Here is a 14,350-nt window from a genome sequence, read left to right on the forward strand (position 1 = left end):
CCCAGTTACTATCAGAGAGGTGTCCTCCAGTAACTTACAGAAACAGATGCAGAGTCCCAGAACCAAACACTAGGCAGGCCTTGGGGAACCTTGTGGTGGAGGGAGAAGAAGAACTGGAGGACACAGGAGACTCAAGGACACCATGAGAACATGGCCCACAGAATCAACTAAGCTGGGCTCATAGGGGCCCACAGAGACTAAAGCAGCAATCATGGACCCTGTAAGTGTTTGAGTTAGGTCCTCTGCCCATACCTTATGGTTGTATAGCTTGGTGTACTTGTGAGACTCACAACAGTGAAAATGTGGTGGAATGGGGCTTGCCTTTGACTCTTGTCTGTGCTTGGGGCCATTTTCCAAAGGTTGCCTCCTCCAGCCTTGATATGAGAGTTTGTGCCTTGTGAATAGTCTTATTGCAATTTGTAAGCCATGCTTTGTGGATGTTGCTGAGAGGCCTACTCTTTCTTTTTTAGTGTTTTGGATTTTAATGGAAATGGAGGAAAACTATAGTCATGATATTCTGTGGGAGAGAACATTTTAGAAAGGAAAGAAAGCCATTTTTCATAACCTCTCAACACCTTTAGCATCTCACATTCACTGTAGAACCTTCCACATAAGACCATTACAAAAAAGTAGCCTCACTTTCTGTTAAATGGTGACACCAACAATCTGTTTGGGGAAGTCAGATTACCATGGAACCCACACTTTCTGCTTCTGGCTATTGGCTTGCTGCCTTGTCATTCTCCTGCCTTCCTGTTCTTCCAGACTGTACCCCTCATTGTTTAGTCTTCCCCAGCACTATGGGTTCACATGTCATCTCCCAATTCAGTGTGGGTAAAATGTCATCCCTTTCACAGAAGCCTGTGACTTGCCTTTGGACAGTCTTTCCAAAGTAGTCCATTTTTATGCCTCTACCCCAATGTATTTAATTTAAATGTCTTTCTTCTCTGAAGTGATATTACCTACGCTATTTTTATCAGCTGTCTTCCTCAGTAAGTCATAGTTCTATGAGGCCTTGGAAGTTCTCTGTTTGTTTTCTTCTGTTCTCTTCCCCATTTTATTCCTAACCTAGATCTGTGTTACATCTAAACTAACTGAGAGTAAAGAATATTCTTTCCTAAACTGATTTGCACACTTTAAAAACCTGCAGGTGTTGACATTGCTTAGAGCTCAGAGTTCTCCTCTGAAGATGGCAAGATGCTAGACTGGTGTAAGTTATCAAGTCTCTAGTGTATTTACATTAAATTTCATACCTACCATCTGGTGACTACAAAATCATTCAGTAATATTTGCTCAATTGAAAAACATTTAACTTACTTAATAGGTTTATAGCTCATTGATAATTCATAGCAAATTCCATTATTCCTATTACTATTATTTTTTAATTATTTTATATACTATGTCTGTTTTCTGTCCCTAATCTTGGCTGTTACTCTCAGTTTCTTAGTTTCCTCATGCCATGCAATTAGTGCAGCAATCTTCTACCCAGGCCCTTCAAGTGACAGCATTTTGTCACTAGCCAAACCACTAATCTTCAGTTTGGGAAAGGAAATTTAATGTTGCCTCATTAAACAGCAAGATTAGTTAATCTTAAAGACTGATAACTATTATACCCATATTGGCAGTATTGAAAATGAAGTATTAGAGAAATTAAGCAGATCTAATAATGTCATAAGGTTGTAAGCATCTGGTCTGTGACTCAAATTAACCTTTATCCCATTGTCTTTGTACTTTATTTTCTTCACTATACTGTCCTATGTCTTTAATATCATCAACAATAGATATACTCTCCAAGATCTTCATTGCTACAAATACCCCATACGTCTATAAAGAATTTTCTGAACACAACAAGTCATATAAAACAATGTTTCTCTTTGAAAGAAAAATCAGAGATTTGCAAAAAAAACCTGCTTCTGTAAAAGAAGCAGTGAACTTGCATAAGGAACAAGATTCAAATAGGTCAGGTATTTGACCATCATTATACAAATTTATAGAATTATTAGGACATTACTGATATTAATGCTAGGCACTTCACCCTCAAGAAACTGGCATTTGACAGATGAATGATTTCATTTGTGAAATTGTGTTTATGTATGTGAGTGTTTGTTGTATGTGTGTGTGTGTGTGTGTATGTATGTATGTATGTATGTATGTATGTATATATGTGTGTGTTTGTATATCTGTGTATGTGTACAGATGCCAGTGGTGTCCAGAAGAAGACAGTAGATACCCTGGAGCTGGAGTTACCAGAATTTTTGAGCTGCCTGGTGCTGGAAACAGAATTCAGAGCTTCTGCCAGAAGTGAATGCAATCTTAACTGCTGAGTCATTTCTGTGGCTTGTACTACCTATTTTAAATAATCATGTTTATGTGTCTATAATAAAAAGAAAAGGATTGCAATACACATTTTTAGCCTGTTATCTTCAAATATTTTTTAGAGTCTAGTTAACTTTCTTCAAATGTTTTCATCTTATGCAAACAAGTTAGACATGTTGGAGCTATAGTAGTATCACTATAGAAAAGTAAGAGGCAGTAGCTGTATTCTGAAGTTGAATATGTCCCCATGTATGACCACATTTACTAAAATTTATGAAAATATTTTATCTGACAATCTAGTAAGAAGTAAAGCTCAATCATACATTCTTCACACTCATGGGGGTGGAACTCACTTTGCATTTTATCTTGAATTTTTTAAGCTACATCATAGGACAAATGCCTGCAGGTAAACTACTGCGTACCTGGTCTGATTGTCCAGTAGTTCTCATTATCAAACTGCAGGTGTATCTTTATGAAAGTGTGTGCTTGGCCAGGCGAATAAAAGTGGTATCTAAAAAGGTATTAAGAAGGATTATAGTTATCATTGATAATATCCTGAGCTCACAGAAACTACAAACAGCAGAAATTAAACAATGTTACAAGATCTCATAAGATGGGTACAGCTAATTTTCTATTTTCATGTCAATAAAACCTGCGCCATAGGCAAGAAAGACTTGAGCACAGTGGGCCAACTGCCTTCTTTTCTCTATTGCTGTGCTGGTCATGTAAACTGACCAAGAAACATCTTTTCCAGAACTTTCCTTATTTCTCAGTTAATGCACAAATGATTATTGGGTTCTATATCAGTTATATTTTGCCACAATAATGCTTCATGCAAAGCTCCCCAAAGCTTATAAATATTGACAGTTTATCTAGCTCATAGGAATCAGGTCAGCCATTGAAGCCTTGGGCAGGAAGGGGCTTCTTCCAGTCTAGACTGGGTTTGCTTCTACATCTGTGGTCAAGTGTAAGTTTGGTAGAATGGAATACAACTTACGTGTGACAACTGAACTCTGACATATGCACTTAGCACTGTATCTTGGTTTCCTCAGAAGTTAGCTTGTTGCAAAACTTAGCATAGAGCATATCTAGAGAGAAAATCTGGAGAATGAAGAAGATCAATAGAAACAAATTCCATGAAAATGCAGCTACTTTAAATAGCAAACATATGTTGCCATTTATGAGTTGTCTTAGGTAGAGTTTATATCGCTGAAAAGAGACATCTTGACCAAGGCAGTTCTTATAAGAGAAAACATTTAACTGTGGCTGGCTTACAGGTCCAGAGGTTCAGCCCATTATCATCATGACAGGAAGCATGACTGCATCCAGGCAAATATAATGTTGGAGAAGGAGCTAAGAGGTCTATATCTTGATCTGAAAGCAGTCAGGAAAAGACAGGCATCTTCAGGCAACTAGGAGGAAAGTCTCAAAGCCCACTCCCACAGTGACACATTTCCTGTAACAAGGCCACATTTATTCCAACAAGGCCACACCTTACTCCTAATGGTGCCACTCCCTGAGTCAAGCATATTCAAACCACCACATGAGTTTGTCAGTTTACTAGATTTTGCTGCTAAGCATGACTGTGGTTGGTCTTGTGTTTCTTCAGCTGAATATTGGCATTCTGGATTCTGAGAGAACTCAGCTATATTATTCTATGTTGTTTATCGTCAGCAAACTGGCTGAAGCATGGTTTCACAATGATTCAGAACAAAGAAGAAAAACGAAAATAAGCAAATATTTTATTCTAGGTTTTGCTTCTGGGGTATTTCTTAAGTTATACTCTTAAGTCTGGTATAGAGAGGTATGGCAGAAAATTCTGTCCACGAGAAGCATTCATTGTCACCAAAATATCTTCTGTATTCACAGAACGTTTAAAAATTATTGATTATGATCCTTTCTGAGGCCACCAAACTTAATAAAAATGATAAACTTATTAAGAACATTCTCTAACTATGGAAATCAAATAATAAATCAATAAATATTTATGAGATAAAATATATGAAAATTAGAAAATTTAACCATAAACTTTTGGTCATTTGAAGTCATAAGAGAGTGTGTATATTTTGAGTCAAATGAAAATCAAACCTTCAATTATCAGGATTTGTGAAATGCAGCCAAAATAACACCTAGAGGAAAAGTCATAGATTTAAAGGGTTAAATTGGAAGAGAAGAATCTGAAGTTAGTGATTTTACTTTTTATTCTCAGGATAATATAAAGAAGAGAACTAGTTATAAAACAAGAGAAAAGAAAAGTGAGAAGATAATGAAACTAAAAACAAAAATAATAGATAAAAATCAATAAAGTTGGATATTTGATAAAATTAACATTATTAGCATTTATTTAGAAAACAACCTCAAATCAGAAATTATAAATATAAAATTTTAAGTTATTTTAAAATTGAATCTATAAATTTATAAATATTATAATGTTTTATAATAAATATTTAAATGAAGATGTAAATTGATTTAAAATGTAAACAGTTATCCAATGTGTTTCATTAAATCAATTGATCAAGTAATCATCTCTGATAAATACCAATGCATACTCACTAGAGAACCAGGAGAAATGTCAAGCAAGCTAGAAATATACTCAACTAAGTAAATTTTCCCTGTGCTAAACTTGGGGAAATTAATGTAGTATTTTGCTAATGTCACCCTATAACCTAAATAGTATTGTTGTAAGAAATGATTTTTCCAGTTTTACAAAAATTTAGTCTTCCAAGACAGAATGCTAATATTTCCCTAAAACAATTAAAACCAAAACTCCTTCTTCTCATTACAATTCACCAATGTTTCTTTTCACTGATAAAATGCATCTTGAAGCTGCTTTTCTCATGAGCATACTCTAGAAGCAAAGGAAATATGATTAATCTTTGTAGAGAATGTATTAGGGACCATGGGAGTGGCTCAGTCAATAAACTTGTTCACTGTTTAGCATAGACTTGAGTCCAGAGCTCTATTACCCACTTGAGAACTAGACAAAGTAGCATTCATCTCTAACCCCAGTGCTGGGGGAGGGAGGACAGAGATGTGCGGGAGCTCAGTGGCCAGCCACACTACCTGAATTGGTGAGCTCAAATTTCAATGGGAGACCTTGTCTAAAAAAAAATATTTAAAGAATTACTGAGGAAGACACCTTCACATGTACGAACATGCCCACATGTGTACATATATGTACATGAACACACACCCATACATACACACATGCACACATACAGGCAAATGCACACTCACATGCACATATGCACACACACGATGAACTAATTGCAGTAAAAGATTACTCACTTAACACTCATCTCACCTCTACAGCAATCAATAAGAATTAGTAGAAAGCACTAAATTGGTTGGTTAAATATGTGTTCATTTAATGAATACTTAATCACTCTTCCACTCATACTCTCTGTATAAAACATTAACATATTGAATTATAAATAATCAAGTTCAATCTGTATGTGACATTAATTGCACAAGGTATTTACCCATTTTATCTCTTTGTGACATTTTTTTTCTGTAAGAAATGCAATCAGAATAAAGTATATAAAATGGCAATAAAGCTATAAACTGGCAGGAATTATCATCTTTCACAAGCTAGTTTGAGGGGCTGGAAAGATAGCTCAGTGATTAAGAGCATCTGCTGCTCTTGCAGATGACCTGGGTTTGGTTCCCAGCACCCACATGGCAGCTCATAAGTATCTATGTCTTCAATTTTATGGTACCTGGTACACTCTTCTGGTTTCCCTGGCCACCAGAACACACAAGTGACTCACATACATACATACATACATACATACATACATACATGCAAAACACGCAAGCCGTAACATAGAAACAAATCTCAAAAATTAATGACCTTGTTTGAAACTTCAATATCAAACACTTTTAATTTTTAATTAATTCTTGAGAGTCTTACACCGTAGTCCAGGCTGATCTGAAACTCACTATGTAGTTCAGGCTTGTCTCAGAATCACAATACTCTAGCCTCAGTCTCTTGAGTGCTGTGATTACAGTTGCTAGACAATATGTCTGGCTAATGAATCACTTTGAAAGTATGAAACATTTAAAAGTATAAACAGAACTATATAGAGATAGCTAAAACACAAACTAAAGCCAAAAACATTTTTAATTTAAATGTGAAAAGAAAGATTTGAGTTCAAGTTCACCTTTCTCTAGCTTGGGGTATAGAACATTAAATTATTGTCAGTAGAATAAAGGAAAGTAACAGATCCCAGGAATTTCCCTAAACTTTGTCAGCCTGCTTAAATTGGTCATGAGATGGCAAAGTCCGTAATTAACAGAGTAAGACAGCGTGACTGCAAACGTACCAAGATGGTAACAGGGAAGGACTGTTCTGGTCTTTTTTGAGTTAAGATAGCCTGTGCATAAACCAGACAATGAGTCTGATTTACCTCTGCCTCTGAGACCTGGCTGCCCAAACGAGATTCCTGCAACCACAGGCACATCTGTAATACATGCAGGTTCCAGTTTTCCCTGAGAAAAATGCTTAGCAAACCTCATGATTATCGGCTGGGGATTAGGTGCTTCATAATCATTTTAGAACTTATTCCAGACATATGGAGAGTTCCCCCTTCCCCGATTCTACTTATATAGCAGACAAGTATCCTGACCAACATACTAACATTGTTGAAATGCACAATTTTAGCAAACACTTTCTTTACTTGATGGATTTCTTCGACACTGACAGCTCCCCTCCATTTTCTGATTTTCAGCATTATGAAATAAAACCGTTCTCTGATAGGGAGATTGCCAAATAAGAAGCAAGTTCTTCTATAAAAGTCTGTTAAGGGTTAAGTCTGTCAAATCTTCGCACTCAGGACATCTGTCTTTAGTTGGCTGTTTCAGTGAGTACAGATGTGGAGTCCCTAATGCAGTGGAACAACAGGAACAGATGTTTCCAGGGAGCTTGCTAACAACACTTCTTCCTAAACCACAACAGTCTTCAGACATTTTCTGTGGAATGGCTGAAGGACAATGACTGAGAAATGTTCTGGCAAGTGCTTTGTGTTTTCTAAATTGAATTATAGCATAATAATTTAATTTGTGGTTTCCCATGTGCGAGCTAAAAATTCAGTATAACAAACAGACCTAAAGAATTCCCAAACATCTGACAAGAGTATGTTGAAAAAAAAGAAACAAATAAAGAAGAGGAAGAAAAGAAAAATTAAATCTATACAATATGGTCAGAGATGGCTTCTACTGTAACCTACACTAAGTTTTGGTGATTGGTTTATCTATTAGCACATCCTATTAATCGCCAACCTAGCATTTCCATATCAGTCAGAGTCACCACTTATCTATCCTAATATACATTGGGATTGTTAAATATTTATGTTCTGAGTCACAACGACAACTATAGAAAGGGTCTGTGCAGAATCTGGAAAAGCAATCCACTGCAAGCTTGAGTGTGTTTGAACATACGTATTATTAGCTCATTTAGCCACAGCATGTACTCAGGGGAAACATCTGTTTCCCAGTTGCACTGTGCAGTGGTATGTTTATTAGTGGTCTTGTTACTTTCCCTGTTGTGAAGTTTGTTATTAACCGTGATAAGTATATAATTTTACTTTTTACTTTGCTCTTTTCACATATGTTAGTGACATAAGATATATTGTTTATTTATATTTCAATTTGGCACTACTTGCTTTTGGTTTTGGTGAAGAATTCAATTCAAACTGTGAGTATTTCCCACATGGATTATGAGGTGTATAAGCAGAACTATAGAAAACCCACCGTAATGTCCATGAAGCAGTAGCTAAATGTAATATATTGGGTCCAAAACATGGAGATGTCTTTTATTTATCTCAAATATGAGTTATAATAAATCATTTAAAATAATATTAACATATTCTGAAATAGAGACAAAATATGACAGAATTGGAGTTCAAGCAGATGATTTTAAAAGCAGTGACAAGAAAATTCATAAATATATATTTGTGTGTGTGTGTATTATTTCAGACTTTTTTTATCCTGAAATTAGCTGTGAATACTCAGGGTATTTTACAAAATATTAGTTGCTACCAGCTTACTATAAACATTTAAAGCTTAAACAACACAGCCCACAAGTTCTTCGGCACCGTCTTTTGTGTATGAGAAATATTAACAGGCCTTTCCTTCTTTGCCAGACTAGCCCCACCTGCCTGGCAGGTCTTGTCATTTGATGATTAAGAGTAGAGAAGAGACTGTTGGTTTGAGTGAGAACAGTTCCCATAGGTGCGTATATTTGAATATTTAGCCTCCTGTTACTGGAACTATTTGGAAGGATTAAGCAGTGTGTTCCTGGTGGCCTTGTTGGAAGAGGTGTGTTACTAGGGAAGGTCTGGAAATTGCAAAAGACTTATACCATCCCAGTGAGCCCTCTCTGTGTCCCCAACTTGCATATTATTAGCATTTTTTTTACTTTGTTATTATGGACTCTAAGTGTGATAAAACTCTGCTAAGTAAGGTTGAAGTTTCCCATTGACTGTATAGCCTTCTGGGACTTAGTGTATACTGGAGGAATCTCTTAGCAGTTTCTCCTTCTCCCTTGACTAGGGAATTCTAAGCCCCATACTCACTTCAGTTAGTTTATAGGACCAATTTCCTTTCTCCTGACAAAAACCTGTTTAGCCAGCACCCAAGATTCCTGAAATGAATCCCCCATGCTAATGAGGCATTCCAGGTACCCTAAACCCCCAGCCAATGACATTGGCTCATTCTGGATGTCCCTCCCCTCAGTCCTCTAAAACTTTATAAGCTTTTAATCATCCGAAGTAAAATTGATCTGCTTACTGACAACTGGTCCCCGTGTGGTTTATTCACTGTATGCACTCACAGGGCTTCTGAACCACATTTGATGTCTCTGCTCCCACTGCTCTGGTTGACTCTATTTGCCAACTATCCATGAGATCAGGGAGACTCAGATATAAGTCTTTGAAACTGTAAGCCAAAACTAAACATTTTATTTTGTAAGTTGCATTGGTCACATTATTTTAACACAGAATTGAAAAGTAACTAAGAGAGACCAATATTTGTTGATTTGACAGCATCTGGCTGTATTTTAACATATTCATTGAAACTTTGTTTTGACAATTCCCACAGTGGTGCTGAATGCTTGTGCCACGTGCTGAGGAGATAGTGGCTGGGAGCTCAGTGGAGACGTGAGCTTCATGATGAGTGTTGCCAGTCGATCCTGAGTGTTAGTAAAGTTGTTTTGACTTGTGCTCTATAGCCAGAGACCTGAGGGTGATCATGAACTAGCTATTAAGGAATGAAAAAGAGACAAGCGGGCACATCAGAGAATACATGAAGAGAAGTGGCGCAGAGTGCTTGTGCTGAAAGATGAAATCTTGGTCTTCGTATAGAAGGCAGTGAGCTGGTGATGGTGACGTTTCACGGAGGCTGCAAGAAGACATGCTGGGTCTCTGTTGTTAGTAGACTGCTGTGAATACGATCCATAGTGTTACTATTCATAAAGGCATTGAACAAATGGCAATAGATTTAAGATACTAACTCACTGCACACTAGAGAAGTGGTTAAATTGGGGACTGCGTGAATTGAGAGCATCTTTAGAAAATATTATCTAACATTAGTTGTGTAAGAAAGTATTAAAGTTTGAAATACCGTCTTGCTGATTGCATATCATTTCCAGCCATGCTAAAGCTGAAGAAATACTAAATCCATATACCAAATCTGGGGTGTGCTTTCTTCCAATTACTATCTCTCTTTCCTCTCCCTAAAGTGCCTCGACAATTCACAATCTGTTGTACTCAGACATCAGCTTTCTTTGGGTGGCATCTTCATGTCCACTGTTCCCCTGTGCCTCTGTCACATGCCTAAGTCACAGTGACACAGGAGGATGGGAACAGGCTTTGGAGGCAGATGAAGCTGTACTTTCCATTGTTTTGTTTTGTCTGCGTTCCACTTTCCAATAGTGGCACACACCACACTTAACCTTTCCATAAGTCTTGTGATTTCCAAAAGGGATTACCACAGATGATGCTCCAGAATCCCCTGTCTAGCAGGCTGGAAAATCTGATACTTTCCTTCCAGCCTTCTTAATATGAATTAGAACAAGCAAACAGCTTTGCACATATGCATTGAGCACTGTTTGCATGTAATGTTTTGTGTTTTCATTGTTATATCCTTGGACCCTTAAAATTTTATTTAGAGAATGGACAAAATCTCTTTAACAGCAGCAATCTCACTAACTATATCCCCATCTCAAAGTATGTGGCTATCAAACTAGAAATTCATATCACAAACTGTCCACGAAACATAAGACGTTAATTTAAAACTAACAGAAAGGAGATTTCTCATGACAAGCATGTTTTCAAATTCCTGATGATTTTACTTAATGTTTCCAGAGTTATCATTCTCCAAGAAGAAAGTTGTTATGTGTGTTATGTGTGCACTATGCCAGATGAACAGATTCATACTTTTCTACAAACTGTATTGGATTCACTGCCAACACTCCTCAAAGCATTCTCAACTTCCTCTAATAACCACTCACTGGCAAACACAGTTTCAGTTTTTGCTGGTCATGTCTATCAATACCAACTTTCAGACCACACATTACACAGCATATTAAATTATACCTGTCTATTATATATATGCATGTATATGTATAAAACATACAAATATAGAATAAATAACACACACACAGGATGCCTACTAAAAAGGTTGAAGAATGACTCCTTTGAGGGTTGCTGGAGGTGCTCCCAGTTGAATACATAAGTGATGTTCAGGGTCTTGGAGGTCATAGAAATGAAGTACAGGTACCAGTCAGAAGAGACAAAGAGGTGGATTGGGGTGGGTGGCAACTAGAGCAGGCTGCATCAAGTTCTTGATGACAGGTGAGTGGGGCCATCCCCATCACAGTGTTATATGACTTCTTAATATGGCCTTGTTGTGGGCGCTGTTCCTCCCTCCCCCCTTTTTTTTAAAGTTTTTCAAGGCAGGGTTTCTCTGTGTAGCTTTGGCTGTCCTGGAACTCACTCTGTAGACCAGGCTTGCCTCGAACTCAGAAATCTGCCTGCCTCTGCCTCCCAAGAGCTGAGATTAAAGGAGTGCGCTACCACTGCCCAGCTAACTGTTCCCCTTTTTTGGTCTGTTGTGTTTGACACATTCTTAGGCCTGATTTTTCAAACATGTTTCTGATGTGGTCAATTGGTCATATGATCCTATGGAAAGCTCATACGTAAAACCTTTTCACTTTTAGGAATAAATGATTTTTCAGCCTGTATTTTATAGTTGATTCTAGACAGGTGGCAGGTTTACATGCCCAACAAGCACAAGACCACACTGCCTTTCACCCTAGAAATGGCACCAAATGCTGTTGTAAATGGTGTCACTCAGAGTGAGGCACAACCTGAAGAACCATCATTTTAAACAATATGAGGGAACCAGAGCAGGATACAGCCTGGTTGGTCAGTTTTTCTCAGTCGTTACCTCCCTATCCCAATTGTGATTTGACATCATACATTTACCAATAATTTCAAAAGGTAAATTGTTTCTCATTTTCAGAGTTTATTCATCCAGAAAATTTGAAGCTTTTCTAAGGCATGAATTGAATGTTGGGTTAAAGTTTATTTTGTTGTGCTGGCCACTAGCACAGTCCTTACAGCTTAATAAGTAAATGACTCCATTAAACAAAATGTGGGCAATTCATAATACAGTTTTTCATCAGCAAAGAAATATGTACCATCAAGATTTTTAGCATTATTAAACATTTTAACAATTTTATACTGAAAGTAATTCTTATTATATGTTAATTATCAATGAGAAATAGAAATTGGGATATTAAAAGTGCATAATTTAATGAAATGTAGGGTTCTTCTGGAACTAAAAATCTCTTTTTTAGTATTTATTTTCACAAAGTATGAATAAAATTGTTCTTCTGTGCAACTAGAGAATGTGTAAACACTTCAATGGACAGCAAACAAAGCAGTTGATTTATAAAGGGAGTTATTTGTTCATTGACTGCTGTTAAATACATGGGGAAGTCCAGATTAGTGGTACAACTGGTATTATTTTTCTGAAGCCATTCCAGGAATTGTTAAATGTAGAGATCTTCCTTACTCTTTCTAGGGTCACACCTTAACAGATGGATATACTGTATACTTTAATTTTCAATTTTCATATGTGACTTAAGAGACTATTTTACACATTCAAAGCACTGAATTCTTCCACTGTTGTTTTTTATGTCATTCATATCATAATCACAAAGGACAAGAGAGTGGACAGTTTAAGAACTTTACTGCCACTTGCTCCCTGACTGTGTTTAGAAAGTCATTTAAATTGAAGAATTCAATATCTTCATTGTTAGTACTGGTTTAGCAATAGTCTTCCACAAGTGTCTTTAACTCACAGAACTGTTAGTTAAAGCCAGGCATGCCATTATATCTCTCTTGGAGCCAGAGCCCAGAGGGTTGCAACAGGTTCAAGTCTAGCCTGGTCTACATGATGAACTCCAGATTAATCAAGACTACATGGTAAGACCCTGTCTCCAAAAACAAGGGAACAAAACAATACAACATGTTAGAGTTCCCTTCTTTCTTCTTTAATAATTACCTCAAATAAACATGAGATTTAAGAAGAAACACTTAACAATTTTTGGAATAATGGGGATATCTTACTTCATTTTATTTTAAGCAATAGAAATTTGCTTCCAGAAACACCAAAAACTTAAGTATTATAAGAATGCACAGGAAAGGAGGCCTCCAGCCATATTGCTCAGGAAAGCAAGGAAAAGCACATGTGTTTAAGGAAGCAGCACAAAGGTGCTAGTTATGCATATGCTTCAGCCCTGAAAGCATGCTATAGCAAGTCATAGCATTTTTGGTCAAGAGCCTGAATAGCATTCAACAGATTTATCTTCTGCTCCACTGACCACATCTGGGCTCACTATGTGTGTAACTAGACTGGGGAGAACTGGCCTAAAGCTTCCAGAACAGCCCACTCACATGGCTGGTGTCGTGTGTGTGTGTGTGTGTGTGTGTGTGTGTGTGTGTGTTTGAGGGGGTGGGGAATGTGACCTCAGAACCTCCTCCACTGCTGTGGAACCAGCCAAATAACTCCACCTCTTTCCCTTTTGTTCAGAATTTTGCAAGAATATTTTATCTAGCACAGGAGAGTCTACAGTTGCTTTTGGCTTGCTTTCCTTCGGATGTGACACTGCATCCCCTTCAGTATTCTGTATAGCGTATCAAGCAACCACAAGTCAAATCAGACTTCAGGTAACCTCCAAGCCCCTAGAACTTGACGAAAGTACCAGTGAGCATGTTCTGTGTTTTAAAACCAGCCTGCTGCAAAACTGACGGAATCGTCCAGACCATATGGGAAGCACATGAGTCGGTTGCCGCTGAGCACTTCCTTGCATCTGGCTTGGTTATGAGGGAAAGCCAAATAGGAGTTGAATAGGAAAACGCTGATAATCCGTTTTGCAGAAAGGTAGAGATAAATGTAAAGAAAATGTAAAGATAAATGTAAAGCAGTGTGCCTCCTCTGAGCAGTTGCCTAGTGATAGTAAAACTGAAGAACAAGTATCACACAAGGTTATTGTCAAGAAACTTGATTAGCTTATAGATGCAGTCCTCCTTGCTCTCCTTATCCAGAAAAGAAGGGTAGAATGTGGTTTCTAAAGGAGAAAGCACTAGGAATATAAATGGGAGACAATACGAACCCACTTTTACAAGTTGCTGACGTTGATGTAGAGGAGAAGCCTTGAGAGTATAGCTTGGAGGTAGAATGCTTGCCTTTCATGGAGGAGGTCCTGGGCTTAATCCTCAGCATTGCAGAACAAACAGGGAGACCAGAAAAGTGTGACTAGTCATACAATCTGTGACATGATATTTTAAGGCAAAAAAAGGAGTCACTTAAAATGACAAAAAAAAAAGATTGAGAGGTGATTGGAGATCAGGAAAATTCTGTGAGATCATGGCAAGGCTCACTATAGAGCTGTGACATCAAGGACAGGCTCATTATAGAGCTGCGACATCATGGACAGGCTCACTATAGAGCTGTGACATCATGGACAGGC

This window comes from Grammomys surdaster, unplaced genomic scaffold (genome assembly GCF_004785775.1).
Source record: "Grammomys surdaster isolate TR1022 unplaced genomic scaffold, NIH_TR_1.0 190, whole genome shotgun sequence".
Lineage (NCBI taxonomy): Eukaryota > Metazoa > Chordata > Mammalia > Rodentia > Muridae > Grammomys > Grammomys surdaster.